Source organism: Scyliorhinus torazame, chromosome 21 (assembly GCF_047496885.1).
Source record: "Scyliorhinus torazame isolate Kashiwa2021f chromosome 21, sScyTor2.1, whole genome shotgun sequence".
Classification (NCBI taxonomy): domain Eukaryota; kingdom Metazoa; phylum Chordata; class Chondrichthyes; order Carcharhiniformes; family Scyliorhinidae; genus Scyliorhinus; species Scyliorhinus torazame.
In genome coordinates this window covers 23,066,409-23,090,966 of record NC_092727.1, presented here as the reverse complement: position 1 = coordinate 23,090,966, position 24,558 = coordinate 23,066,409, and the positions used below count along the sequence as shown (strand labels likewise).

The 24,558-nt window shown below is 48.2% G+C and overlaps 1 long non-coding RNA gene across 1 annotated transcript in view; it reads right to left on the bottom strand.

Annotated features, from left to right (window-relative positions):
- Positions 1 to 13,809: 13,809 nt before the first annotated feature.
- The window catches only part of LOC140397961 (uncharacterized), a 32,935-nt gene continuing 22,186 nt past the window's right edge, over positions 13,810 to 24,558 (bottom strand). Inside the window, exons 2-3 of the long non-coding RNA XR_011937352.1 lie at positions 21,324 to 21,473; positions 13,810 to 14,270 (exon numbers count right to left, since the gene is read on the bottom strand). This is a non-coding gene — a long non-coding RNA (uncharacterized lncRNA). The remainder of the gene's footprint in view (positions 14,271 to 21,323; positions 21,474 to 24,558) is intronic.

The window sequence follows — 24,558 nt, the reverse complement described above, 5'->3', positions numbered from 1 at the left end:
TGATTAACTGGGACAAAGTTCATGGTCACTTGGACAAGTATGGTTTAATCTGGACAAACCAGCATGGACTTCTTAAAAGCAAATCATGTTTAAAAATGTGATTTTCTTTTTGATGCATTAACATGGTTGATGAGTTGAAGTGGTGCCTATCTAAAAGGAATTTGAAAGTGCAACATGATTGACTTATCAGAAACGTTGAAGCCCATGGAACAATACGGACAGTGGCAGCATGGATATGAAGTTGGTGAGAGCAGGAAACATGGGGCTGGATTCTCCGTTTGGGAGACTAAATCCCCACGCCGGCGTGAAAACGGTGGTGTTTTACGCCAGGAAAACTGCCGGAAACTGCCCACCGATTCCCCGTTTTGCTGGGGGCTAGCAGGGAGGCAGCGTAGAGCTCCCAGCTCTAGCTGCTGATATGACCTGCAGCATTTCTGGGTCCTGCAGCGGCCGCACCGTGCTTCATGGCGGACTCAGCCCGCGGACCCGGACCGCAAAAATAGTCCCCCCTTCGGCCGTTTGTGCGCCCTGGACCGCCCGCCCACAGTGCCCCAGCCGCGAATGAAGCCCCCCTGCCCGCGGATCGGCCCTCCCCAACTGCGGCGGCGCCGGACTGAGTCGGCAGCCGCCACGCAAGGTACACGAATGGTGTGAGCACACATAACCCACGTCGTCAGGAACCTGGCCGGTCGGGGACGGAGCATCGCGGGGTGGGCCTCAGGCAATGGCTAAGGCTGTGGATACGTGGCGCAGCATACTTTTCAGGGGGCGAAGAATCCGAAAACTGACGCCGCTCCCAATATCGGCGTCAAAACGGATTCTCCGCCCTGTCGCTGAACGTGATTTCACCGTCGGAGGCAGGGAATTCAGCCCATGGAGTTAGTGATGAACATTTTTATTTGGATTGGGGAATGGTATATAAGGTATATATTATTGACCTAGACTTGGGTGTGCTGGGCACATGTTCAAAAATTTCAGAAAAAATCTGGAATTGTGAGTTGGATTGTGATGACTTCAAGGGAATATAGACAGGTGGTGGGGGAATGGATGGACATGTGGCAAGCAAAATTTAATGCAGGGAAGTCTGAAGAACAGGAGAGGTGACAATATGGGCATGGGCGACATGTTAGCACTGTTGCTTCCCAGCGCCAGGGACCCGGTTCGATTCCCTTCTTGGGTCACTGTGCAGAGTTTACACATTCTCTGTATCTGCATGGATTTCCTCGGGGCACTCCGGTTTCCTCCCACAAGTCCTGATAGAAGTGCTTGTTAGGCGAATTGGACATTCTGAATTCTCCCTCACTGTAACTGAACAGGCACCGTAGTGTGGCGACGAGGGGATTTTCAGAGTTCCTTCATTGCAGTGTTAATGAAAGCCTACTTGTGACACTAATAAAGATTATTATTAAAATAAAGTGTAGTTTCCAAGTGGGTGTTGGAGCAGATGGGAGATGGGCCTGGGGATATATATGCATAAATCTTTGCAGGTGGCAGGGAAAGTTGAGAATTAAGTTAAAAAGGCTTCCAGATGCTGGACTTTACAAAGAGAGAAATAGAGCACAAAGAGAAGGAAGTTCTGATGAATTTTTATAGAACTCTGTTCAGCCACAACTAGAGCATTGCGTCCAATTCCGGGCACCACACTTTAGGAAGGATGTGAAGGTTTTAGAGAGGATTCAGAAAGGTTTTGTGAGAATATTTCCAGGAATAAGGGACATAATTTCAATGGATAGGTTGAAGGAGCTGGTGGTGGTGTTTTAAAGAGAAGAGAAGATTGCGGAGATTTGATAAATGTGTTCAAAATCATGAGGGGTGCAGAGTAAATAGAGAAAACTGTTCTCATTGATGGAATGTTTGGAAAACAGAGGTCACCGATTTACGGTAATGGCAAAAGAACCACGGTGACATGAGAAAAATCCCTTTTACGTAGCTCGTTTCTAGGATCTGAAATGCACTACCTGAAAGTGTGGTGGAGGGAGATGTAATCATGGCCTTAAAAAAGGAATTGGATAAGCACTTGAAAAATAAATAAAATTGCTGATGGGAAAAGATGGCTGAGTTGCTCTTGCAGAGAGCTTGCACAAACTCTGCGGGCGGAATGGTCTCCTTCTATACTTCCAATAAATGAATACAAAAACTGATTTTATTGGTTCCTGAGCGAATTATTATTCTGCTCACTTGACCTAATTTCATTTAAAAATAATAGCTTCAGTAATCTTGAAAGAAATATTTATGGACAGTGGGCCCTTTTACAATCAGTCATTTACCTTGAGAGGGCGTCATGCTCCAGAGCCACGTTCAGTTTCAAACTCCACAGGCATGAAGAATTATCGTCAAATAAATGAGGTAGCTGTAAAACAATGAGCGTCAGTTTATGCTCCAGTACAGGTCCGACCTCAAAGCAGAACCTTTTAAAACGTATAGCTGATTTATCTTTTACGGAAGTGGAACACATCACAGCTTTCATTCAGGTGACGCTTCCTATCAATCTTGTGCAGAACAGTTTTAAAAGCTGTAAACAATCCTGTTTTTCAACCTAGAGCGCTCCAGGAGAAGTCAGGGGTTCCTTTTCAGTTGAGCAGCCCTGATATTACATACACGGTCACTTTCCTTGCTTGGTACAAGAAACCTCTCTGTACCAAGAGGCAGCCAAAGCACAGATCCAATCTTTAGCCTCTGACATCATTGACACATGTCTGAGTGACTTTCCAAAGACAAGGAGGTGATGATGATATTGCTGCTGACGCATTTCCGTTACTTTTGGTGTTATATTTTGCGAAGGGAGTCGTTTGCTCTTTCCAAATTAGTATTGTTGACTAAACTTTAGTGAGTGCCCGAAGAATCCAGCACGAGTTGAAGGATAGAAATAAATAACATTTATTCACAAAAACATATATATACAACAGCAGCAGCAACTCCCTTGCTGCTCACTCCTGTCTAGCTGGTTCCAAATTGGCCAGCTTTATTTATGCAGGGAAGCTGCTCATGATTTCTCCGCCCCCCCCCCCCCCCCCCCTCATTGGGGAAGCTCATACTCCCAAAGGATTGTGGGATTGCCATTAGTCCCTAGCCAGTGGTAAGCAGGCAGGTTATAACATCCCTCCCCCCAAAGTCCAAGGAATCCACCGAAGATCATGGCGAAGGAGGGCGTTGGACTCGTTTTGCCGCAGGCAGGACACCATTTGCAGGAGGCGCTGGATTGGGCAGCGTGTAACGAGATGGAGAACGGCGCTTCTGTGGTTAACGGCGTAACGGTTGTACATCCACGGCCCACTGGGCCTGAGGACTCCCCCTCTGAGGCGTTCTGTGTCTCCATCTCGGAGTTGGAGTCCGCTGCCTCCGTCATCTCAGCGTCTCTATCTCCACACGGTTCTGCAACGACCTGCGCAGGCTTTGAGTGCTGCATCAGAGGAAGATTGTGAGGAATACTCTCCACTGTGTCTGGTCTCTGTGGCTGTAGAAATGAGCTCCGGGGGCGGGGAATCATTGGAAGAGATGGTCTTCTGGACCGAGCGTGGTCTACATGCTTGCGCTGGAGACGACCCTGGGCTTGCCCTTGGTAGGAGATAGGGCCCATTCGGCGAAAGATAACGCTAGGGACCCACTGGGCACCACCAGCAAAATTTCGAACGAATACTGGGTCACCGGGCGCAAACTGTCAAATCGGCCGAGGCCGAGAAAAACCATATCCCTGCCGTTCTTGAGTGCGGCGTACTTTTGCGCCAATGTCCGGGAAAACCATGCTGAGGCGGGTGCGAAGTCTCCGGCCTGTTAGGAGTTTCGCAGGAGCTACCCCAGTCACCGGATGTGGAGTGGTCCAATATGAAAACAAAAAATGAGCCAGTTTTGTGTCCACCGACCTGGAAGCCTGCTTCTTTAGGCCTCGTTTGAATGTCTGTACTGCACGCTCCGCCAACCCATTGGAAGCCGGGTGGTATGGAGCGGTGCGGATATGGCATATGCCGTTCACCTTCATGAACCTCGCAAACTCCTCACTTGTGAACGGAGTGCCGTTGTCCGTGACCAGCACCTCGGGGAGGCCGTGCGTACGGAAAGACAAACACATCTTCTCGATTGTTGCGCAGGACATTGTGCCTATCATCTTATGCACCTCTAACCATTTAGACTGGGCATCGATTAATAGAAGGAACATGGATCCTTGAAAAGGGCCGGCGAAGTCCGCATGCAAGCACACCCAAGAACACCCTGACCATTCCCAGTGATGTAGGGGCGCGGCCGGCTGAAGCTTCTGATTCTCCTGGCAAATGGAGCAGTTTTGGGCCACCTTCTCAATGTCGGTGTTGAGGAATGACCACCAGACATAACTCCGGGCCAATATTTTCATTTTGGTCACACCCGGAAAGTCCCTTAGTATCAGCTCCTGTCCTTTATCCGGGAGAATCACACGCGCCCCCCACGAGAGGATATTGTCTTCCACGCTAAATTCTGACAGCTTGGAGGAAAATGCCCGCAACACGCCTGGGAGCTATCTATGCTGCCCACCATACAGGACTATGTGCCGAACCTTTGACAGGACTGGCTCCGTCTGGGTCCACGCACGGATCTGTGATGCCATGACAGGCAAGGTGTCCATAAAATTTAGGGTTGCAACCACCTCACCGGTTGTGGGGTTCGACTTGGGGCCGGTCGATAAAGGCAATCGGCTCAGTGCGTTGGCATTCGCTATCTGGGTTCCTGGTTTGTGCTCCAGAGAATACTCCTAGGCAGTGAGCTACGAAGCCCAGCGCTGGATCCGTGCGGAAACAATGGGCGGTTTTCGCTTAGCCTCTCAGAAAAGTCCCAGCAGAGGCTTATAATCAGTCACGAGAGTGAAATGGCGGCCATACACAGACTGGTGGAAGCGCTTCACCGCAAAGACCACCGCCAGGCCCTCCTTCTCGATCTGCGCGTACTTTTTTCCTCTGCAGTCAATGTGCGGGAGGCGAAAGCTATCGGCCGCTCGGCCCCGTTCTTCATCTTGTGGAACAGGACGGCCCCAATACCATATGGGGATGCATCACACGTGATGAGCAAAGGCTTTCCAGGATCATCGTGGGTTAGTAACCCAGACGACGACAATTGTTGTTTTACCCGCCGGAAAGCGGTTTCTTGCTGTTGACCCCAAACCCAGGTGTGATTCTTCTTTAGCAGAAGGTACAATGGGGCCAGCGTAGTTTCCAGATTGGGGAGGAATTTCCCGTAATAGTTTACGAGGCCGAGAAAAGAACGAAGGTGCGATGTGTCAGTCGGGGCGGGGGCCTATTGAATTGCGCGCACCTTCTCTGCGACAGGGTGCAAACCTTCGCGGTCCACCCGATAACCCAGGTAGGCTACTTCCTTCGCCTGAAAGACGCACTTTGTGCAACGTAAATGGACTCCAGCCTCTGAAAAGCAACTAACGACAGCCTCCTAATTTCCCAAATGTTCCTGCTTCGACATCCCTGTAATCAAAACGTCGCCTAAGTAGACAGCGACATGTGGTAAACCTCTCAAGGTGCCCTCCATGATGCGTTGAAAAATAGCGCAGGCAGAGGAAACCCCAAAGGGCAACTGTGTATATTCATACAGGCCCCGGTGTGTATTAATAGTTACATATGGCCGGGAGGCAGGGTCCAGCTCCAACTGCAGGTAGGCGTGACTCATATCTAATTTTGTGAATGAGAGTCCACCTGCAAGCTTCGCGTCGAGATCCTCTATGCGAGGCATTGGATATCGGTCGAGCCAGGAAGCCATATTCACTGTAAGTTTATAGTCGCCGCACAAGCGAACTGTCGCATTTGGCTTCATTACAGGTACAATTGGTGCTGCCCAGTCAGCGAAACGGACGGGCCTGATAATACCCAAGGTCTCCAAATGAGTGAGCTCCCCTTCTACCTTCTTGAGCAAGGCGTAAGGTGGCAGATGTCATGTTGGGGCATGGGATGGCGAAGGGAAAACAGGAGTATTCATCGATCACACTGAGGAAATATGTGCGTCGGTCGGAGGAAGGGAGGGGGCCTTTGAAATCCATGCTGCGGCATTCAAAGGGGCGGGAGGCCTTCACCAGGTACGCACAGTCTGGCCGGTAGAAGTGCAGTTTGCACTCTGCACAGACCTGGCAGTCCTTGGTGATCGTCCTTACTTCCTCGACGGAGTAGGGCAAATTTTGTGCCTTAATGAAGTGGTACAACCAAGTGACCCTTGGGTGACAAAGGCTGTCGTGCAGGGTCCGGAGTCGGTCTACCAGTGCGCTGTCACATGTTCCTCGGGATAGGGCGTCTGGAGGCTCGTTGAGTTTGCCAGGGCGATACTTAATCTCGTAGTTATAGCTGGAGAGCTTGATTCTCCACCGCAAGATTTTGTCATTTTTGATCTTGCCCCACTGTGTGTTGTTGAACATGAAGGCTACCGACCGTTGGTCAGTGAGGAGAGTTAATCTCCTGCCGGCCAGGTAATGCCTCCAATGCCGGCCAGGTAATGCCTCACAGCCTCAACGATAGCCTGGGCCTCCTTTTTGACGGATGAGGGCCGAATTTCGGAGGCATGGAGGGTGCGGGAAAAGAATGCCACGGGCCTGCCTGCCTGGTTGAGAGTGGCGGCAAGGGCGACGTCTGATGCGTCGCTTTCTACTTGGAAAGGAAGTGTTTCGTCTACAGCGTGCATTCCAGCTTTGGCAATATCAGCTCTGATCCGGGCGAAGGCCTGTTGGACCTCTGCCGTCAGGGGGAAATGAGTGGACTGTATGAGTGGGTGGGCTTTGTCCGCATAGTTTGGGACCCACTGAGCGTAATACGAGAAGAACCCCAGGCAGCGTTTGAGGGACTTGGGGCAGTGGGGGAGGGGAAGCTCCATGAAGGGGCGCATGCGGTTGGGATCGGGCCCCAGAACTCTGTTCTGGACCACGTAGCTGAGGATGGCTAAGCGGTTTGTACGGAACACACACTTCTCCTTGTTATACATGAAGTTGAGGAGAGTGGCGGTGTGGAGAAATTTAGAGATGTTGGCGTCGTGATCCTGCTGATCATGGCCGCAGATGGTCACATTGTCTAGGTACGGAAATGTGGCCCGCAAGCCTTACCGGTCGACCATTCGGTTCATCTCCCTTTGGAAGACCGAAACCCCATTGGTGACGCCGAAGGGGACCCTAAGGAAGTGATATAGCCGGCCGTCTGCCTCAAAGGCAGTGTATGGCCGGTCCGATTTACGGATGGGGAGCTGGTGGGAAGCGGATTTCAGGTCCACCGTTGAGAAGACCCGGTACTGTGCAATCTGGTTAACCATGTCAGATATGCGTGGGAGGGGGTACGCGTTGAGCTGCGTGTACCTGTTGATGGTCTGGCTGTAGTCCACGGCCATTCGATCTTTCTCCCCAGACTTAACCACTACCACTTGAGCTCTCCAGGGGCTGTTGCTGGCCTCAATGACTCCCTCCTGAAGCAACCGCTGGACCTCAGACCTTATGAAGGCCTTATCCTGGGTGCTGTACCGTCTGCTCCTGGTGGCAACGGGTTTGCAATCTGGAGTTAGATTGGCAAAGAGGGAAGGAGGATCGACCTTTAGGGTCGCCAGGCAGCACACAGTGAGGGGTGGTAAGGGTCCGCTGAATTTAAGGGTCAGGCTTGGAGGTTGCACTGAAAATCCAGGCCAAGGATAAGTGCAGCGCAGAGGTTAGGGAGGATGTAGAGGCGAAAACCGTGGAATTCTATGCCTTGGACTGTGAGCGTGACCGTGCAGTACCCCCGGATCGCTATGCCCGGAGGCCAGGGAGATACTTTGATTAGTAGGGTGTACCTTAAGGGAGCAGCGCCTTACCGTATTTGGATGTACAAAGCTCTCGGTGCTCCCATAGTCCAGTAGGCAGGAGGTCATGTGGCCGTTGACTTTCACGCAGGTGGATGCATTAGTCAGAGTGTGTGGTCTGGACTGGTCGATTACCATGGATGCGAGTCGTGGTTGATCGTCGGGGAGTGAGGCGGCCGCTGCGTCGGGGTCCTTAAACGCCGTTGGTCTCCATGTGCTGCGGGGTGGACAAGATGGCGGCGCCCGCAAGTCCTGGCGGTCAAAAAATGGCGGCACCCATGGAATGCACGTTGCGGGGGTGGAGCAAGATGGCGGCGTCCATGAAACGCACGTGTTGTGCGGGGGAGAAGATGGCAGCGCCCATTGCTCTCACATGGCCTGGGGAGGATAGCGGCGCCCATTGTCCGTGACCCGGGGGGGGGGGGATTGACCGCTGCCGCTGAGCGGGCCTGGCACACCGCTGCGTAGTGGCCCTTCTTCCTGCAGGCCTTACAAAAGGCAGCGTGGGCCAGGCAGCGTTGTCGGGGGTGTCTTTATTGGCCGCAAAAATAGCATCGGGGCCCCCCGGAGATCACTGGCTGGCGCGTAGCGCACGCGTATTTGGTGGGTAGCGCCTCCGCTGGGGCGGCTGCCTGTGGAGCCCATGAAGCGTAGGAGGAGTGGGCCGTGCGGTTGGGGGCTTATGACTGTACATTGCGTAGGGCGACCGTCAAGGGAAGCGCTAGTGTTTTAGTCTCTGCGAGGTCGCACGTGGCCCCCTTTAGGAGCTGCTGCCTGATAACATCGGACCCAATCCCAGTTACAAAAGCATCCTTCATAAGGAGATCTGAGTGCTCCTTAGCTGTAACGTCCTGGCAGTCACAGTCCCGAACTAGTGGGATCAGGGCCCTCCAGAAGTCCTCGATTGACTCACCAGGTAATTGAGCACGTGTTGCGAGCACGATTCTGGCGAAGAGCGTGTTCGTCTTCTGCTCATAACTCTCTTTGAGTCGAGTCATAGCGTCAGCGTAATTGGGCACACCCTGGATCAGCGGGAAGATTTTAGAGTTGAGTCTGGAGTACAAGATTTGAATCTTCTGAGCCTTTGGAACAGAGGTCGGCGCCGCGTTGATATACGCTTCAAAACAAGCTAGCCAGTGCTGAAAGTCCTTTCTGGCATCGCTTGCGTGTGGATCCAGCTGCAGTCGATCTGATTTAATCCGGAGGTCCATCTTCTGAATCAGATAATAATAAATTGAGGCACGATCAATTTGGCTGGAGACAAAGTTGAATTCAAACTGAGGCTTTATTAGAATCTGATGTGTGGCCTCATACAGCAGCTGACGAAATGGCTGCGAGCTGAAGGCCACGCATATTTATAACTCGGCTCCTGGGCGGAGCTAGCATGCAGGGGCCCAGGTGAACCTGTAGTGCAGGTTCTACCGTACAACCCTTAATATAGGAACACAGTGGTTTACCACATGGACGTTGCCTCGCCCAAGGTACCGCAGGGGTGCGGAAAGTCGCTTTTGGATGGAAGGGGTTGCGCCCCAAGGCATGCACCTTCATTCCCTGTTGCTCCTACACTCCCCGTTCTGCGCTCTCTCGGGACAATACTATTTGAATGGTCTGTTGAAAAGTCCATGTTGGCTCAGCTAACAACTTTCTCTGGGTGGCCGCATTGTTAGTACCGCAAAACAAACGGTCGAGTAACATTTCTGACAAGGTCTCAGCACAGTCACAGTACTCCGTAATCTTGTGTAGCCTGGATAGAAACTCTGCAAGATTTCTCCTGGGGTTCACTCAGCGGTATTGAACTGGTAATGCTGGACTATCGTGAACGGGGTTGGGTTAAAATGTTGCCCCACTAAGTTCACAAGTTGATCAAACGCCTTGGTGTCCGTATCGCTCCTAATCACCCCAAACGTATGCGGGCCGCAGGTGGTGAGCAAAATGACCACCTGGCGCTCATTTTCGGTGATGTTGTTTGCCCGGAAATAGTAACGCATCCGTTGTGCGTACTGGTTCCAACTTTCCAGCGCAGCATCAAACTCATCCAAACGTCCATAAAGAGGCATGGTGTAACAGAAAAACTACTTCCAACCTGTATCCAACAAAAATCCAGGGAGGTGGCTACAGCAGCGTAGACAGCTACCCACTTTAGCCCTCGTCGCCTGTTTAGTGAGGGCCACGAAGAATCCAGCACGAGTTGAAGGATAGAAAGAAATAACATTTATTTATAATAACATATATATATTCAACAGCAGTAGCAACTCCCTTGCTGCTCACTCCTGTCTAGCTGGTTCCAAACTGGCCAGCTTTATTTATGCAGGGAATCTGCTAATGATTTCTCCGCCCCTCTCAATGGGGAAGCTCATACTCCCAAAGGATTGTGGGATTGCCATTAGTCCCCAGCCAGTGGTAAGCAGGCAGGTTATAACATAAACCCAATATTTTCCTGAGCTTTGGCACTCCTGTGGCCATCTAAAATGGCCCCCGCAAAGAATGATGGGAATTGTGGCCAGGTTTGGGACACAGACAAGCTGCAACTTGTATCTTTGCAAATGGCAGCCCAGAAGTATGCAGGAATTCACACCTGCAAATAAGCCATTCAAGGCGATTAAAGTAACAATGGGACCATCAGGTCCATCGCATCATCTTCCAGACACAGAGCTCCTGCTCAGAACCTTCCCAGGATTGGCCACTGATTGCCCACCTCAAAAGTGATGTGGCTGGCCCTGATTGGATGTGACCAATCAGAAAGTGGAGCCTTGAGGAATTGATTGACAGTGACCCAGAAACTGCCAACAAAAGGGGCAGGGAAAACTCAAGCCAGTTAAAAGACAATGCAGCCATGATTCCTGTCTCTTTTGGGTCCGGCCTCTGCCCACACCAATTGCAGCATAACGACCAGCCAAGTTCAAGACCCGCGATCGCTACCTGAGAGAGACAAGCCGCAGCCGAGACGAACCTGACGATTTTCAGCCGACACACGTGGGGACTAAGATAAAGGCCTTATCTACCTGCACAGAGCCGGTCACCCAGAAGTTAAGTAAAGGTCATCTTAGTTGATAGGTGTAGTTTAATACGTAGCCTCGTGTATCATTGCACAAAGAGATAAGTCTTGTGTTTAATAATAAACTGTTTTTTGAACTAACATACTGGTTGTGTGGTCATTTGGTCAATACAAGAAACAAACTCACAGATTGTGGTTTGTAAATAAAGTAGAAAAGCTCCGTTTTATTTTTGATCTGAATAATGCATGTTAGCAACTGATTTCATCCGACCTTTGATGATCCAAATTCAGTGAATATTGAAACTCCCAAAATCAGAAAGGCCAGTTATACACCGCTCATCACATAATTAGTGATAAGTGGGAACTTCAAAGGACTTGAATGTAAAAAGACAAATATATGTCATGTTTTCATAACTTTTGAACATTTTACTGTGTATAATCATTTCCCACTTTTTAGATCTTCCGTCCAATTATCTCTGATATTTTTCATGAACATTATCTTTCCCGTCCATGAGCCTGGCTTGAGTATTTTGATTTCGAATGTTTAAAGATTTTGGAGCAAACCTTTGCTCCTTTAAGTGTTTCTTTACCTAAGATTCATCAGTATAATTTTCTCCTATTAAAAATAAGGGTAACAAAATCTGACACTGAAAATGTACAATGACAATTGTTTGGGTATTAAATGTTGAACTATTCCATTTCATCATGTTTGACCCTCACACAAAGAGACATATTCGGATAAATATATTGACAGAATATCACATCAATCAAAGCAACTCAATGAAATGAATAGAAAGATTATACTGTTACCCATCCAGTCATGCATAATACGGGCATTAAATGCTGATTTAACCCACATGTTATTGAAATTCATTATATTCAGTTCTATTGAATACCTGCTGCCTCACAATAAACTGATGTTATCTCAGACTGTAAACTATTTGATGCTCATATCAAAGGTACCTCCACAGGAAGATTACTGCCTGAGTATCACCGAGGTCTTCTAACCAAAAGAAAATGTACGTTTTTTCCAATTGGAAGTCAAAGCATCAGGAGAAACTATTTTTCATGGAATAGTGAATATGTGGAACACACTTGCAGCAAAAGTGCTTGAGAGTATGTTGTTAAGTTCCTTCAAAAAAATCTGGGTAAATACTTGTTCAGGAAACAGGATTGACGATTCTGAGGATAGGAAACATTGGAATGATCAAGTATTTTATTGCTTCTATGGTTATTTTCCCAGTGCTAGCCCAGAAACACCAGATTAGTTGCATTCACTTTCACAATTTGCTAATGTGGAATTTGAACTGATGGGCTCAGCTTCTAATTCGTTAGGTACTGCACACTGGATAGGAACAACTAAGGATTCACGCTAGAAATTCATGAATGGCATTTTGCTTGATTGCTTAATTGATATTATAGAAGAAGAGAATATTTATACAAAACCTTCCCTTATGGGTGGGTTTGAGTCTAGAATAGAATAGCTTTCCATAGTTTATGAAGCAATTGGTTTAAGAGACTCAGTACATTGATCTCACTCCAATGTTATATATGTTTAGGCCAACATAGGATTGTGAAGAACAATGATGGAAAATACTATGTGATATACATTTCTTGTTATTAATGTATTTTAAATAAAAGGTTAAAGATCTCCTTGATGATCCATCGTTATCATTCGTGGGGAGGCAGTGGCCCAGCAGTATTGTCACTGAACTAGTAATCCAGGGGACCCATGTTCGAATCCCACTGCGGCAGATGGTGAAATTTGAACTCAATAGGGAAAAAATAAATCTGGAATTTAAAGTCCAATATTGACTATGGAACTCTCATCGATTGTTGTAAAAACCCAACTGCCTGTATAACCCCAGACCCATAGCAAAGTGGATGACTCTTAATTGCCATCTGAAACGACCTAGAAACCCACTCAGGACAATTAGGGATGGGCAAAAATACCCAGCCAGCAAGCAAGGCCCAAAAGCTCATGAATGAATGGCACAGATGTACAAAGTGAAGGTTTACAAAGTAAAGATCGAGGCCCGAATTCTCCGGCTATTGTGATTTTCTTTTCCTGCACGCAAAGCACCCCCACCCATGGGTTTCCTGGCGGCGTGGGGTAGCTCCAATGGGAAGTCGCATTTGTTGTGTTTGGTCCTTTGTACTTTATGAGGGAATCCACCAAACACTTTGACTTGTCCAAATCAGAATCTTTTATTGAGTCTTGTGTGGTAAGATAGCAATCTGATACTGAACACATTATCATGGAGTCTGCTAATTAGTCCTCTGGAACTTGCACCTAGCACTGACCATTCACATGTATGTCTTAACGCCCTCACAATCTTCTTCTGAAGATGGCCAGATGTGTCTCCCCTTCTATTGGAGTCACAGGTCACATGATCTTGGTCTAGAGACCGCATGGTGTGTCTGTACCACCACCTGCTGGTTGGAGGCCGCACACCATCCATCTATGACATAGCCCATAAGCATATCACCACACCATTAACAAGCGGTGGGAGTAGAGAATCCTTCCCCAGCGAACGGCGGCGCCGCAGAGAAACACGAGTCTGGTGGAGCAGAGAATTCAGGCCCAAATGTAACTGGTAGAGGCTTATGCTGGTTTGTATTCTTTAAATCTCAATGTTTCAAAATTGAATCTAACTGGAAATGATTGGCTACAACACCCAAGGTCTGGGAGAAAAACATGCTTCAGCCAACACATTTTCCCAAGCTGTAGAGATTGCTGCGCTTAACCCAGATTCAAAGCCAAATAAGGCTGGGTTATAAGAGACCCTTGAAAATTTACAAGATTTTACATTTTATGTTTCCTAACCCTTTCAAATTGTTGTCATATTTTGAGGAAAACATCAGTACAGAATAACAACAGAACAAGCCAGCAAAGAATAATCGCAAAATATGGCAACTAAGGCAGACCAGCAAATAATAAGATTCAAAGATTTATTTTTAAGAATCAATGAGGTTTTTTACATTATATGATTCTTTTTTCTAGTTTCTCCTATTTTGGTCATTAATTTATTTTGTGCTCACCACATGAATTTAGTGTCTTCATATTTTTGGGTGGTGCATTTCACTTGTATGTGAGAAAAGAAGACTACTTAAAAACATTGCATATTAGCAGGATAATGGTGAGCCCTTGAGTGTGTGAGTGATCCAGGAAAAAACCAATCACAAGATCTGTTATGGAAACAAGCTGTTTCTAAGAAACCTCTTTCAAAGGTCCAGGCAGAGCATACTTCTTGGAAATAATAAGGTTTCTCATTATAGCGATATCAGAATCGTTCAATATTTCTGGGGTGCAATGTGCTTTTGGCATCTGGTTGTATGCTGACAGCACCACAGGCAATCGTTAATGCTGAACAAAATATTAATGTGAACACAACCTCCATCATGCATCACTAATTCGACTCTTAGAGAAATCTTTCACTATTCCGAGAACAACTGTCCTTCTTTGTCATTGGTTTTATGTCTTGATGAATGGACCCTGACAAAAGATCAGTGAAGAAGATTACAAAGGGTGCCACACTGCGTAAACCTTTAGGACTCATGGATCTGTCCACATTAACACCTTGGAGAGTAAATTATGTATTCGTTTTCAATGCTACTAATGATTTTCTTATCGCAGCTCTCTGATTTTGGAAATGGGGAGGAGTCCTCACCTGAAGGTCTATCTCAAAGATTTATGTTAAAGGATGGCATATTTCTAAACGTTTGACGCATTGCACCTTTCCATTCACCATGAGGCTTTAAGTTTTGATGGTAATTCGATAAGGGTACTGGACTTGGCTACATGTTCTGCTACAAGACATTCACTAAATAGGGTAGTGGAGCCATCCATAGCCTTTGGACGCGATTTAACGGAAACATTTCTAAGTATGATTTTGGGTGCATTTGGTGGTGTGTTTCTTGAAATCCTTTGGTGTGATCACAGCCTACAGTTAATGGCACTAAATCCCAGAAATGGGCCCCCATGAGTTTCTCGCCATTACTGGAAATCTCGCAGTCTGATTCGCCAGACTCGTGCTTCAGCGACTCACCGTTAATTAGGAGGAGCTCCTTTTCAACGCTCCTCAACACTCATTCCCAGTTAAAATATAAGCATGGCAGCACGTAGACCTGCTTCTCACATTGGGGATGGCGAGCTGGCCAGGCTTCTCAATGCCATCAATGCAAGATGGGATATTCTGCTCCCCCAGGGGGGTGGGTGGTCACGAATACCGCCTGGGAGGCAGTGGCAGTGGCTGTCAGTGCGGGCAGCATGACCGAAAGGACTGCCGTATAATGTGGGAAGAAGACCAATGACCTCCACCGAGGTGCAAGGGTAAGTTACCACCTTACTCCTGGCATCAGTTCCATCTGCCACCCCTCAAATTCACAAATAATGCCTCCCCAAATAAATCACTGGCTGACACCTTGCACACTCCCCAGATCTGGGGCAGGATTCTCCGCCCCGCCGCACCACATTTCTGTTTCAGTGGAAAGGCATGAGACAGCCTTTGGCATAAACTGAGGAGCACCAGAACTAACCTTGCAATGGGTTATCTTCACTCTTCTACCTTGCATATTGACCCTCTGACAGTGCCGACACAGGCCCATCAGCCTGAAGTTACACAGACCCTTGGAGGGTGGAACAGGATAGTTTGGGAGGGGGGGGCAGGGAGAGAGTAGAAGGGTTGGGGAATGTGGGGGCGGAAGGAGGGAAATGGGTGGGAAGGAGGGGAATGGGGCGTGTTTGGGGGATAACTTTTACCTTAATCTCACAAACCCTTAAACTTGGCACAATGATTGACTTTTTCAAAGGTTTAGGGGTACAGATGGGATCACTTTCACATTCTGATAAGAGATGTGTATTTCTGACTGGCCGGAACTCTCTGGCCGTTGAGATTCACTGTTCATGCTTGTGTGCACCCCCACCCACGGGTTTCCCGGCAGCATGGGGTGACTTCAATGCGGAATTCCATTGACAAGCGGCGGAAAGACCGGCGTGGTGTCGGGGAACATGGGCCTGGGGAACCGGATAATCCAGCCTACTGACTGACTGTTTAATAGGTTTATAGGTACAGATGGGATGACTTACACTTTAGTCTGGGAAAACTTTAATTTTTAAATACTGAGTGACTGTTCAATGGGTTTAAAGGCTGCAGTTGGGAAGACCAGTCAAATGACCCCCATCCCAGGAAAGACCAGATCCCCTCCTGCCCAACCATAGTTCCCCTGACCCCCACCTTCCATGAAGAACCCTCCTCGGCACCCTGGAGGCAAGCGTATGGAGGGTGCTGACCTTTTTGCCACCCCTCAGAGTGCAAGCCGCCCGGTTTGCACTGTCAAGCGGTGGGGCCTGAAGGGGGTGGGGGGGGGGGGGGGGGGGCCTTGCCAGTGGTACCGAGCGGGGAGGGGAGGGGATTCAGCTGGCTTTTGAGATCAGGGTGCTTTTTAAAAATGCCACTCCGATTTCAGAGGTGCGGGACAAGTCACAGACATTAGTTCCCGCCCCTCTCAGTTCCAGTGGGAAATTCGGTGTACCGTGGAATGGCATTAAAAACCCGTTTGAGGACAAAAACCTTTCAAAGTGCCATTGCATGGCATGTCGGGGTCACTCCTAGTGCCAACAGGAATCACTCTGGTTTTCCCGCTGGTGGAAACACTTAGTAGCGGATCGGGAGAATCACGGTCTTTATGTCAGATGGTTTGCCGGTCCAGAATTTTCTGCAATGGGAATATTGTTGAATATTGATGACAGACACCACAAGTGAGACTGTCATGCTTTCAGTCACAAATTTAACACCACAATTTGCTGGAGTGTTGATCAGAATATGCCACCTAAGCCTAGCAGTGAATCAGAATTATCGCGCTCGATGGATAGTTCCCTTAACTGAACTACGAGTGAAAGGTTTCATGGCAACATAATTGAGACGTTTAAAGGATTGTGTTTGTGAGCTTACTTTTATCAAAAATATATATATTTTTTAAATATAAATTTAGAGTACCCAATTAATTTTTTCCAATTAAGGGACAATTTTGCGTGGCCAATCCACCTACCCTACACATCTTTGGGTTGTGGGGATGAAACCCACGCAAGCACGGGGAGAATGTGAAAACTCCACATGGACAGTGACCGAGAGCCGGGATCGAACCTGGGACCTCAGCGCCGTGAGGCAGCAATGTTAACCATTGCGCCACCGTGCTGCCCCCAAAAAGAAAAATTGAGCAGCAAAGTCTTGAAAAACATAACCTCATCCTGGCTTTTAAATTTCAAACAGCTTTATTGTTAAAAGGTTCCTTTCACCTAAGTGCAAAATCCTTGGTGTCACAAAATATCTAACATGTATAAATATACACATAATCCCATCACTCCCTCTGTGCCATTCTTTAATGGTTAAAGTGGCAGCTCACAGTGGTGTTAGCTCAGCAAACCTGCGATCATGGTTAATTTTTGAAGAGGGAAAGAGCTGTGAAAATTTGGTAGCTCAATGCTTTTGGTGAGGGAATCGGCGAAGTAAGAAAATCCCAGGAAATTACAGTGTGGTTGATGTTGTGGCATACGCCTTAGTTTCCTAGACTTCTTTGCCATAAAACAATGTTGATGCAGAATGAAAATGGCTTGAGCCCATCACAAACTCTGGGCCAATGTCACATCTGAAAATCATGGGCGGGATTCTCCGTTCCTGAGATTAAGTGTTGACCCTGGCGCAGGTTTCGTGGATTTCCGCGAGAGCAAAACTGGCGCTGAACCTGGACCAATTCCCCAACCGTTGAGGGGCTAGCACCGGCGCCACATGGAACACAATTAATTCCAATTAAAAATGATGTGGGATTCGGCAGATCCGTGATTGACACTCGGGAGGCGGATATGCTGCAGCTGCATATACAGATTACAATCCCCACGTTCACTCATCCCAGCCAACAAGGTGGCACTGATTGCACTGGAGCAAGCCCATCCCGGTGATGGGTCGGCTGGGGCCAGAGGGTACCTGAGAAAGTGCCCTGAGGGGACACCTATATGACCCGTGGCTCTAAGCTCACAGTGGGTTGTAAGCGACGTGCGCAGCTGCATAGCTGCCTTTCCGGCTGCGGAAATGCTGTTCCATGGCTGTCCACCCCGACCCCACAGCCTAACTCCTAGGCACCCCCCGCAACTCCCTCTGGCCCTTGCAGAAGCCCCCCCAGCCAGAGGCACAACTGTCAGCAAACTATGACGATGTTGGACACTTTCCGTACCCCCTCTCTGCTTCCGCAGCCACAGCGCTGGTTTCATGATTTTTAAAAGCACAAGTGAATTGCACCAATGGGAACTCGGCCCATCAGCGGTGGAGGCCCCGGAGAATACCGGGTCTCACCCGCTAATGATAAGCAAGCGGTGTTTACTAGATGTGCATTCCGGAATGCATTGACGCCGCTGTAGGTGTCGGAGAATTGTGATTTGGCGTCAAATCAGCGCCGGCTGCAATTCTGGCGTCGGAACCTATTCTCTGCCCAATTGTGTTACCCAATTTCAGCATCCACCAACGGAAAATCCTGCCCCTTCGCTTCAGCAAATCAGTTCTCCCACTGAGGTGTTGTTTTCGTGTGAGCTGAGTAAGCTGAACTCTTGCTGTGCCCACAGTCTTCTCACTTGGAGGTAGGAAAGTTACCAATTGAAGCAAGCCAGCACTTCATCCAACAGATTCCAACCATAAATAACAGATTGATATATGAATGCAGATTGATACATGAAATTCCCCTTTTAAATTCTGTCATCTCAAACATGCATATTATTGATTTAAGAAATGTTTTAAGGATGAATCAAGATAAACATAATCTCCTGTTATTTTATCAGGTGAAAATCATTTGTCCCATTTAAGAAAACAATTAAATTTCATGCACTTGCGTGCCAACTGCAAACATGTATGAATGGTAGATGTGATTTTGTACCAGTGAAAAGTCATCTGAATGTTTGCATTATGTTCTGCATAGATTTCATAATGGCAAGTTATAAAATATAGTGCCTGTGGACAATACTAGAATTTATTATGTTATTCTTTTTAGAATACAGTAGGTAGTATTCTTCTGTCAACCATTACAGACCAAACGCGAGAATATAATTCAGTTCTCTACAGACTGGTGTTACTGTGTGAGGAATGTTGAATGTTTACAAATATAACCTGATAAATCAAATAGATTTTGGCATACTTGTGTTTATAGTTCAAGCAAATTTGGAACAAGATTCATGTTAATTGGCCTTAGATCTTCCAGCTCTGACGCACTAAGGTTTAAACTAGCCTATAATCTGTTTCCCCTCTTCTCCTTTCCCCAAGGCAAATTTCCTCCTGCATAGAACTGGACCCATGGAGAGGACTTTATTGCCTCTCTTGTGGTATGTGTGGAGTCAGGGAGGATATTTCATTCAGGGAGGATGGCAGTGTGTGCGCAAAACCACCTTCCCACTTCCGTCAAAATTCATTCCCGCCCCGCCTCTAACAATGGGCAATTAATAACCACATAAGAGTATTAACGCAGCGGCGGACAGGCCTGTCACCACAGAGGGAGCATGACAAGCAAACCTGTGTGGGTTGCTTGTGGTCTTCCGGGAGTAAGGGAGGGGGGTCCCTCTTTCAAAGCCACTCAGTTCCTGATCAGGGACCCAGTTTTGGGAAAGGGGGTGCTGGCTGAGAGTCACCATCCCTGCCCTTGCTGCCGACCCACAAATACATCCCTCCTTCCTTCTCCGAAAAGTCTGCCGCCATGACTTACCCATGGCCCGGGTCGCACTGTGATCCTTGAACTCTGGTAGGTGCTGTTTCGGCAGCAATCACCACCTCCCTGGTGACACTGCTGAATAAAAGCTGCCGATATATGGCTGGCAACACTCAGCAGGCAGGATTTCCGATCAAGAGGTTCTTGATCCTGCAGAAGGCCCACCTCTGGCCATCTAGGTTGACTGAGAGGCACTTCATACTGATGGGGATTCCTGCAGGCTGACAGGAGTTGGCAAGGAGCCTCATGGAGCTGGTTAGGAGAGAATATAATATTTGGCAGCAGTTAGGACCTCAGCGCCCGCTGGGCACACCTGGCAGCAGGGCAATGCCAGTGGGCACTCTGCCCCTCATGACTTGGATGAGCGCCAGCACACTCTAGTGGAGGCAGTGAGTGTCAGGCAGAACATCCTGATGCTGTGTGATGGCAAGAGGAGGCCACACACCAAAAGAAGAAGGCCTGAGGCGAGGTGGCAGCCAAGGTGAGCGAGCATAATGTGGTGAGCCGTATCTGGATACAGTGCCGATAAAGGTTCTGTGCTCGGCAACGATGAGTACCGGCTGGCATAGTCCAGTGTGGAAAAGTTTGGAAGGGTGGACATCCTTAGTGGCACTCAGGGGTGTAGGAATCAGAGTTCCATAAGTCATATATACCTGTGCAGTTAAAGCTGGTAGATAATTTCAGAAGCCCTGGGTCCATCTAAGGGTCAGTTGTGTAAAATGATGGGACCATCAGTGCGGTGCGGGGAGGGGGTGGGGGTGAGAGCTTGGTGTGGTGTTGCAGGTGGAGGGCGGAGTACTGAATGGACCTTTATGCTTAAAGGAGAAGAGAAGCCATGATGGCACTGAGCAAGTGGTGGTGGGGTGGTCAGCCTGCTCATCCTGAGGAAATATGAGATGGACGCCCTTGAACTCCAGTGCAAGGGCTCGCCAAGGTCTAACTCCTGGGTACAACTGACCCACCGGCCTCCCCAGTGAACCCCCCAACTCCCCACCTGACCTTCTGACACCGTGACCTTCCAACTCCCACTGCCCTATTACTCCACCCCAACTCTCCAATTCCCCTGACCCCAGCTCTCTGTCTCCCCTCCGACCCACCATATCTCCTCCGATCCTCTGACCCTCTGACTCTACCCCGAACCCTCCGACTCACCCCGACTCTCTGCCCCCATTCCAAAAACCCTCTGATTCTTTCCAAACCCTCTGATTCACCTCTGACCGTCTGACTCCCCCCGACCTGACCTGATACAATCACACCACCCTGCTTTTCTATCCACCCTTCCACCCTGGCACCGTACCCTGCCACGGTACCCTGCCACCGTACCCTGCCATGGTACCCTGCCACGGTACCCAGTCACTATACCCTACCACCGTACCCTGCCACCGTACCCTGCCACCGTACCCTGCCACCGTACCCTGCCACTGTACCCTGCCACCGTACCCTGCCACTGTACCCAGTCACTGTACCCAGTCACTGCACCCAGTCACTGCACCCACACTCATCAACTAACACAACAAAAAGCTATTTATTTATTTTAAAAAATAAATTTTAGAGTACCCAATTCTCTTTCTTTTCCAATTAGGGAGCAATTTAGCGTGGCCAATCCACCTACCCCACACATCGTTTGGGTTGGGGGTGTGAGACGCACACAGACACGGAGAGAATGTGCAAACTCCACATGGACAGTGTCCCGGGACCGGGATAGAATCCGGGTCCTCGGCGCAGTGAGGCAACAGTACTAACCACTGTGTTACTCCGCCGCCCTGTGAAAAGTTCCTCACTGTGTTAGTTAATGAAGACTTACCAAAATATGGCAGCTGGTCTCATTAAAGGGGCATGGCTTGGCTTCCATTGATGATGCACCACCATGGGGAAGGAATGGAACATTCCTGAAGGGTTCGGTTTTGAAGTCCCCACCAAAAATGTGGAGGTCTGACATGAGTATTACAAAAGCCTAAAACAATTGAAATTTGAAACGTAAGTTGAAGTACAATTTTAATCATCACATCATCAATTAAGTTAAAGTTAATAAAAGGTACTGTAACCCTCGAGTGCAAATTGTCAGTTTTGTTATTGAGAGTCAAACATGTTATTTTCTCCAAGCCAAGGGGTTGAAATGTGAAGCATGTGAAGCATTGTAAAGCAACATCGTTTGCTAATTGAAACAGTCTGGCATACCCCCTGAGCCCCTGATACTCTCCAATCAGCTGGTTCTTGATGTATCATTTCCTGATGCTTCTTATTATTTACTTTTTCTAAGAAAGAAAATCATTTAAGCTCTGTTTTGGGTTCCTTAATATTTACACAAGTGCTAAAATATCACTGCTATGTCCAAATGATGAGCTCAGCAATGAGGCAAGTAATCGGAGAGCAGTTTGGGAAATCGATGCATCATCTTCTTCAAATTGAAATTCAGCGATTTTAACTCTTGCAGCACAGACACATGTACCCTCGCAATAAACTGACATTTTTGACTGAAGAAGAGTATGTTGTACCAGTCCGTTTTTGTTGCTGCTATTCTGTAACTGGATTGGTGCTGTAGTTTAGCAGGTAGCACAGTTAGAAATTGGTACTGGGATCTTCGAATTGACACTATTTAAAGTGCCGATGGAACGTTTATGGCCCTGATATCAGGAATTCGAACATTGCAGGCACAGCTGCTAATGTTTGACTTCAGGCCAAACATATCTCATTGAAGCTGAAGTGATTTTGTGAATGCTCTTGCGCAATCCTACTATCTGTTCTTTTAAGAAGTAGATACTCCCCCTCAATTGTTTCCCCAGCTCTATCTCCTGCTTTCAAGAATTATGAGAACATTCTGCATTTTGTTTGTGTTTCCCCATGTACAATGACCAACTGTCCCTTTTTCAACCTACAAGTGACACCACTGTGGAGTTTGAGTATATACACTGCTATCTTCTTCTACACACTGAGTTAAGAGAGGATTTGACACACATGTTCAAATCATGAAGCTAAATAGAGAAAAGCTATTCCTACTAGTTAGCGAGTCAGTAACTAGAGAGTATAAGTTTAATATAATTATTAAAGGAGTAAGGGGAGAGATTTGGAAATACGGGCATTACCACCCAATGGCATGATCACCTAAAGGACCTCTTTTTGTTCTTTAAAATTCTATGATAGGACAAAACGGGAGGAAGTCACTTTTTTATTGAGGCTTCACTGAGTTTTAAACCAAGTCCCACTTACCCGCTCTTTCCCCATATCGCTGAAATGTTTACCATCTAGTTCTCCTTTGGAAGTGACAATTGAATCTTGTTCCAAAATTCGAACAGGCGGCAAAAGCCAAATCATAACAATTTATTGCACTAAAAAATCCTCATGTCACTTCTGGTTCTTTTGCCAAGCACACTAAATTTGTGCCCTCTGATTATCGACCCACAAGGCGCTCCGGTTTCCTCCCAAGGGTCCCGAAAGACGTGCTTGTTAGGTGAATTGGACATTCTGAATTGTCCCTCTGTGTGGCGACTAGGGGATTTTCACAGTAACTTCATTGCAGTGTTAATGCTTGTGACACTAATAAATAAAGAATAAATCAAGATTATCAAGCCTTCAGCCAGAGGAAACAGTGGGCGCGATTCTCCACTCCCGTGCCGGTTGGGAGAATCGCCTGGGCCGCCAAAATTTCCAGGGACGCCATTCCGACGCCCTCCCGCGATTCTCCCAAGCGGCGGGAATGGCCCGGTCGAGTTTCGCGGGCCGCAGGCCGGAGGATCGCCGGAGACACCCAAAATGGCGATTCTCCGGCACCCCCGCTATTCTGAGGCCCGGATGGGCCGAGCGGCCAGGCCAAAACGGCGGGTTCCCCCCGGCGCCGTCCACACCTGGTCGCTGCAGCCGTGGGCGGTGGGTGCGTGAACGCTGGGGGGGCGGCCTGTGGGGCGGCGAGGGGGGATCCTGCACCGGGCTTCACCTGAAATGTGGGGTGACCCACGATCAGTGCCCACTGATCGTCGGGCCGTCCTCTCTGAAGGAGGACCTCCTTCCTTCCGCGGCCCCGCAAGATCCGTCCCCCATCTTCTTGCGGGGTGGATTTAGAGAGGACGGCAACCACGCATGCGCGGATGACACCCGTTATGCGACGCCGGCTGCGTCATTTATGCGGCGCCGCTTTTACACGGGCGACAAGGCCTGGCGCGTGTAGATGACGCGGCCCCGATCCTCGCCCATTGTCAGGGCCTGAATCAATCGGGACCGGGGCCGTTCCGCGCCGTCGTGAACCTCGACGGCGTTCACGACGGTGCGGCCACTTCGGCGTGGGAGTGGAGAATCCCGCCCAGTTTTCTTTACTTACTGTATCTAAATCCTTCATGACTCTTAACCTTCTCTGCTATCGAGCAAAAAAACATTGAATCTTTCCAGTCAATTCATGTCACAATCATTCTCGTCCCTGGAACAATTCCTGTGAATCTCTTTTGTAATGTCTCAAAAAAACTTCATTCTTCCTACTCAATAGTGCCCAGAATATGAAACAATACTCCTGTTGGGGCCAAACTAATGTTTTATGTTGGTTTAGCAAAACTTCCAGTCTTTTGTACTTTGCCTCTACATGTGAAGCCCAGGATCCAATTTGCTTTAATAACTGCTTTGTTAATTTATCCTGCTACCTTTAAGATTTGTGCTTTAACGAAGAGCAAAGAAATGTACAGCACAGGACCAGGCCCTTCGGCCCTCCAAGCCTGTGCTGACCATGCTGCCCATCTAACCTAAAACCTTATACACTTCCGTGATCTGTGTCCCTCTATTTCCATCCTATCCGTGCATTTGTCATTATCGTCCCTGCTTCTACCACCTCCTCCAGCAGTGAGTTCCAGGTACCCACTACCCTCTGTAAAAAACCTCCCTCGCACATCTCCTCTAAACTTTGCCCCTTGCACCTTAAACCTAAGCCTCCTAGTAATTGACTCTTACACTTTGGGAAAAGCTTCTGACCATCCACTCTGTCCATGCCGCTCATAATTTTGTAGACTTCTATCAGGTCGCCCCCTTCAGTGAGAACAAACCGAGTTTATCCAGCCTCG